The sequence below is a fragment of the Oxyura jamaicensis genome, chromosome 5, assembly GCF_011077185.1.
Source record: "Oxyura jamaicensis isolate SHBP4307 breed ruddy duck chromosome 5, BPBGC_Ojam_1.0, whole genome shotgun sequence".
Taxonomy (NCBI): Eukaryota; Metazoa; Chordata; class Aves; order Anseriformes; family Anatidae; genus Oxyura; species Oxyura jamaicensis.
The window spans coordinates 61,519,049-61,525,292 of NC_048897.1; the positions used below are offsets into that span (position 1 = coordinate 61,519,049).

Consider the following 6,244-nt stretch of genomic DNA (forward strand, 5'->3'; position numbering starts at 1 on the left):
TGACCCCGGGCTGCCCCCAGTTCCTCCGTTCTTCCCAGGTGGTCATAAACCCCCAGGAAGCGTGCTGTGCTTTTGTAGCACGCAGCACCAATTTGTGTTTACATTTGTTTCCTACTGTCCTTGCATGTCAGCCAATAGTAAATAAAACACAGCAGGGACCTTAGCTCTTGGTGTGCCTCAGCAGAACGCTGGATAATGTCTCCACAGCATAGGAAAGCAGATCTTAATGCAAACGCTGAATCTGACAGCATATTGTAGTATCCACTGGGTCTGGCACAGAAGAGATTATAACCTGCTGACGGGATACGTGCACAACCAGCTGGTAGAGCAGCCCCCTCACCACACACACGGTGCCAAGCGCGCTGACTGGAAGCCAGCATTTCTAACCGCACTGAGGTTCAACCTCTGCCGACATCCAGCCTTTGCATGCAGCAAATCTCTTTTACAGGGAGAGTTCAGCTCTAAAAAAGACCCTGCTGGACAGAAAGGGAAAAAGCCCCACTCTCAGTGCTATCCTTCACCCATTTCCACCGTCCCAGGGGACAAAGCCATCAGGAGGAGGGCAGAGGCAGCCCACGGCGGCAGGAAGGGTCTGTTAGGACCTCAGCTGCGTGGCCATTCCAGGAGCACCTCCTCCATACCGTGACGGCAGCCCCGGCCTAGCCCACAGGGCCACCATCTCTGCCCAGGCGATCACCCAGTGGCCCTCACAGACACGAGCTCTCTGCCCTGAAAAGCACACGGGCTCCTCTCAGCCCACAGCAACTGGGAGGGCAGGTTAGCCTTCTCACCCCATGCCATTCTTTGCTCTCACCTTCTCTAACTTCTGCGCCACAGAGTCCCAAGCAGAGGGAGAGAAAACAGTCCCGGGAAAGCAGTACATTACCATGTCATGGCAGAGGCTCGTTGCAGTTGGAGAGGGAAAACCTATGCAGGTCATCTTGTGCAGAACCACAACAGGACTGGCTCTCCTTCCCTGCTGAAGACTCAGGTGAGGGAAAGAGCCTCCAGCAGGAGCTGTGCTTCAGCTGCCCATGCTGGGGAGCAGTGCCTTGCTTACAGGCAACGTTTCAAGGGCAGTGCTTTCCACAGGAAAGAAGCGGACAGACAGCTATTTGTACATGCCCAGAGGGTGATACCACTCAACTTGCCACCTACTGCAATGTGCTGTTACTAATAAAAGAGCGCTGCAAAAATATTGTTTGCCCTTTGGTCTTCATATGTTCCCCACAGTCAATCTGCTGCCCAAAGCGTCAGCTAGCAGGGTCAGTGCAATGGTGAAAACCAACGTGATGCAGAACACAGCAGCTCTAACCCAGAGAGCTGATTCCACAAAGCATATCCAGTACCCAAAAATGTTTTTTCACTCTTCTTTCTGAAACCAACTTGACTTTTTCCTAAAGCCAGCACCAGAATGAGTCACTTGAAATTATTTTCAGGCAAGTTTCTGAAGGCTGAATTTTAATGTGTCCCCTTTGTACTGACAACATCCCAGGACACCCCAGGGGAGCTCTCAGGAAATGCTGGGTGAAAAGTGCAAGAGGCTGAGCTGTGCAGCTTCTCACCTACCCCAGCACAAGTTTCAACATGTTGACAGCAGAGCAGTATGAAGATGTTTTAGTCCCCTACAAATCTTTTGGATAAACGGGATTGTGTTCTACATCAGAGGTTTTCTTTGTAACTGTAGTCAATACTTTCTTGGCTTGCCTCTCTTGACAACTCAGCCATAAAACAGCTCTCTGGAATACTCCATTCAAATTAATCAGCTGTCAGCTATTCTCCTTCTAAAACTAATAATAGAAGGTCTGCATGGGCCTGTGTGAGACAAACATGGGAACATGAATTGTGCAGCTGCAAACATTTCCATGCTGTTGCAGCTCTCAGATTGCTTCTTGCTTTCTACCAAGGAGGCACGAAAGCCCGTCGTAGGGAGCACATTTTGTGCTGTCAAAATTGCCGAACTGTCCCCAGCCTGTCCCTACCGTGGTAAATGCTTAGTGATGCCTTTCCACTTTCAAGCATGCTTCAAGGCAATGGAGGGATGTTCTGGCCATAAACTAGCAGGCTCAGCTGGACCAGGAGCACAGGATAATTTGATGGCTTGCATCCTTTGGATGCCAGCTGCATAAAGGATGCCAAATTGCACTCTTGCCATTGGCAGAAGGTTTAGCCTCTGATTCATCTTCTTGTCATCAAACTACACTGGGGGGTGGAGGGGGGGAACACAACAAAAACAAAACCAAAAAAAACTGTTCAAGCTGGGAACTCTGCCTCTGAATGGATGGGGAAATGGGACTCCTTTGAACACCCCTTGCATATGGCAGTTTGGCTCCAAGTAGGCAGAGAGAATTAATGCTATGGGGCTGGAACTCAGAATAAGATTTGGCACTGGAGGAAAGCCAGCTGTGCAACACTCCACTAGCTGCTTAGTAGCCTCTGTTGTTGTCACGTGAAACTGAGGAAAACCTGGGAGGTTCTGCTCCAAACATGCTCAGGATAGGAGCACATTTGCAAAGCCTGCTGAAGGAACAGGAAAAGCACCTGCCTCTCCCAGGTCTGCCAGCAGCTAGTACTATCAGGGGACTTTGCTCTACCAACAGAAGGTTCATTTTCAGCCTGAAAAAATAAAAAAAATAATAAAAAATATATAATTAAAAAAGTGCTTCTCAGGCTTTTAAGAGTAAGAAGTTTAAATCCCAGACCGGAAGCCTTAATTATAATGGATTTGTGTGAAAGTTGCCAGATCTCTCCCTGCTCTGTGATCAGGGCTGTGCCAAGAGTCTGCTTTGTGTCACACTAGCAACTGTGTTAAGTTCAGAAAAGCAACTAGGTCAAAGATGCAAAGGCAGAACAGAGATCACTGATTAGCACTAACGAGCCCCTGCACTGCAGGGCAGAATGACAGTGCAATCAATTCAAGGTTCTTCCTGCAATTAAAGGTAGCCACACTCATATCCAGTGTGTGCTGCTCAGAATGAATCATTGTACACTTCGTGTTTTCCACCTTCAAAAGTCACTCAGAGTCACCATGGCCAGAAGACAACACACAAGAAGAAAGAACAGTGTGAACTGGTTGTTCACACTGGTAGAAATGAAATTAACTTACAGAAAATGAAGGAAAGATTTGAGCATCCTCATGAGAAGCTCTTCCAAATATGCAGTCCTGTTGTTTTCAATCTACAAGTTATATCTGCTGTAAGCATAAGGTTACATAAGGAAAATACTGATCTCGTGTTCAAGAATTTAATGGTACGTCTGTCCACATCTGTAATAGGTTCTGTGAAGATCACCCAGCCTTCAAACTGTAGAAACAGAGACAACTATATTGTTTTTACAGTGTCTTAGACTTTCAGAAGAGAAAGCAAAGACTATTTATTTAGAGAACAGAGTAAGAACAGAAGCAAGTATAGAATGACAAAGTCAGTAAAGTATGACAAAGTCAGTCCTAGACTTCTAGATAACTTCACTTCATTCACAAATCAGTCTGTTTCCGGCTAATAAAGACAAACATCACAGCAATTAACCTGGAACTCACTGCAACTGACAACAGGGAAACATACACATCAGCCTGCGGGGTAGATGGAGCATGAGCAGTTACACAAAAGATGATCTTATGCAAGATAAAACAAGCAATTAAAACTCAATATAAAAAGGACTTGTTAGATAATCAAGAAGAGGAAAAAAAAAAAAAAATTCTGCCACATCCTTTCACTTTCCCTCTATCTGCAATGAGACAACACAACTAATCCTATCAAAGAACACATCAAGCTCTCTGGAAAACTGAGACACTCACTATCCATGGACAGAATGTGGGCATGGAGCCCACAGAGAAAAGTGCACGGGACCAACAAGGAGACCTATGTCGGGGCAGCAGTGCTAAACAGCTCTCTTCAAGATGCACAGATGTAGGAGTACGTGCCCACAGGATCTGTGTTACCCAGAGCCGCTACTCCTGCACAAAGTGCTGTGAGAACTCCAGACAAGTTACCGGGTACAGCAGCAGCCTTCTTGAATTGTTTACTCCCTTAATGAATGGAAAAAAATATAGTGTGCCACTGCCTGTGTGCAGCTGGTTACATTTACGACCAGCCTTAGTAGGTCAGCTAGCAGGTACCTTGTTATGGGTGCAGTTATAAATACATTATGATTAACTTTTTTAATTACCTACTGGTAAGATCTATGTAGTATATTACATATGCAAATTTCATTTGGAGCCATTCAGAATGCTAGGACACTTGAAAATTATATTAAAGTTCTAGGGAAATGATGTCTTGTATCATTTGACAAAGTAATAGGTAAATACTACAACAGCCTCTATGAGAAATGCCCCTTGGCCAGAAACACTGCGACAGAGCTCACCCGGCTCCCCGCTGCACTGCGCCACAGAACAGGTAGACTTCAAAAAGCAGCTATTGCCTTCGGGATGCCCACTTTGCAACATCTGGCAGAGATCTCTCAGGAGTATCGAACTGACTATCTGCAAAATGTAAGCACTAAGCAGTGGTTCAGATTTTGAAAATCATAATCCTGATTTCTGTCTTGGAAATTTCAGGGATGAACAGCATTTTTTCCACAAATGAGCCTTAAATTTAGGCAATCATCATGGTATTATTTCATAAAGAGGAAGATTGTTTGAACTAATACATCAGCTCCCCAGATAATTAATTTCTGTTAAAGAATGGCACAAGGATTTCTTATTAAAGTCCTCCCAACAATCAAACAGAGGAAAAGTTACACATTTTTTCAACCATTGAACCAGACTGTTCATTAATATTCACTAACAGCAGTGTCTTATTTACAGAGCCATGCTGGTCAAATCTGGTTGAAGAAGGGGACACAAAGTGTTAGACTGTGCTGATTAGTGATGGTTTCACAGAAGACAGCTTTCATTTCTGTATGTGTGCTGCAGAAGGGCTGCCTTCCCCGTGGCAGCCTCATGAGTACTCTACTGAGGGATCACAGTGATAACAGTGTTTTCCCATGAAAGCCTTCCTGGAATTCTTCCTTGAAGCACATCTGATTCTGCCCTTTAATCAAGGAACAATTTTTACTCATACACACACGTAGAAATAATAGCCTTGTGTGAGGAGTAGAGGTGGACAGGTGGATTTGATTTCCTTTCACTGCACTTTTCCCTACCTAGAATGATGGTGGCAGAAAGCAGAAATCAGCATCGTCATTATCTCCAGCGTGTGTTAGCAGCCACACGGAAGCCAGTCAGAAGTGTCTGGTATTGTTTGTTGGAATACAAAAGACCCTCTGTTTGGAAAGTTCAAGGAAGAAAAGTGAGAGCCTATGGCCTGGTCCTACAGTCAAAAGACTAAAACAGAGGCTGAGAAGTTCTCAAGCAGGCCCTTTGAAGTTGATGGGAAAACTCCCATGGACTCCAGCACGCTTTGGATCACATCTGAAATGCACAGAAGAGAGCAAAGCAACATACAAGTAGAAACAAGCATCTGCTGGAGGAGAGATTTAAACAATGCAGGAGTGACCTAAACTTCTCCTCATGATTATCAGCACAGTGTATTTTCTGTGATGTTCAACAAAGTAGAACTGTATCAGTTTTCTAAGTCTCTTCATTAAGACACAGTAATTGTACATTAATTATTAAAATGCTATGAATGCCACCCTGGTATTGACCGTGGACTACAGCATTTAACAAACATCTCTGATGAAAGGGGAGAAAAAAGCCTCTTTCAATTGCTGAATTTTAATTAAGGTTTTTTGCTGTATTTCCCTCCCAACCCCTCCCAAAAAGGCTAGCTTAAAACTATGAAAAACACACTCCAGGACAGAAAGCCTTATTAAGAACAATGCTGCCAGCATCATCTATTCATAAGCAGCAGATTGAGACAGACCCCAACCCAGAAGAAACCCTTTAGCAGCACATCCTCCAAACAATTGCTAAAGGATCCCAAGCGTGTCGAGGTTCCAAATCCTCTGCTCAATTAAGATGCAATTAATTTTCTCATTAAAGATGTATAAAGAAACATCCGGGGAAAGAAAAAAAAAAAAAAAAAGTTTCCTGAATTCTGTAACACTTCCACAATTATTTTCTTGCATACAGCAGTAATTGTTGCAGTGTTTTTGGTGTTTTCTAGGTCCTAGTGACATTTTCAGGGAATTAAATTGTTAGAAACTTTTTTTTTGAACACTTCTTGCAGCCTTTGCACAAGATTCAACAAAGAGCCAAAGCATCTTCCCCACGGGAAGGGAGCAGAGGATTTGGAACCTCGACACGCTT

The 6,244-nt window shown here is 44.3% G+C and overlaps 1 protein-coding gene across 3 annotated transcripts in view; it reads right to left on the reverse strand.

Moving 5' to 3' along the window:
* The window catches only part of DENND2B (DENN domain containing 2B), a 143,761-nt gene that overhangs the window by 117,467 nt on the left and 20,050 nt on the right, over positions 1 to 6,244 (reverse strand). The window lies entirely within an intron of this gene.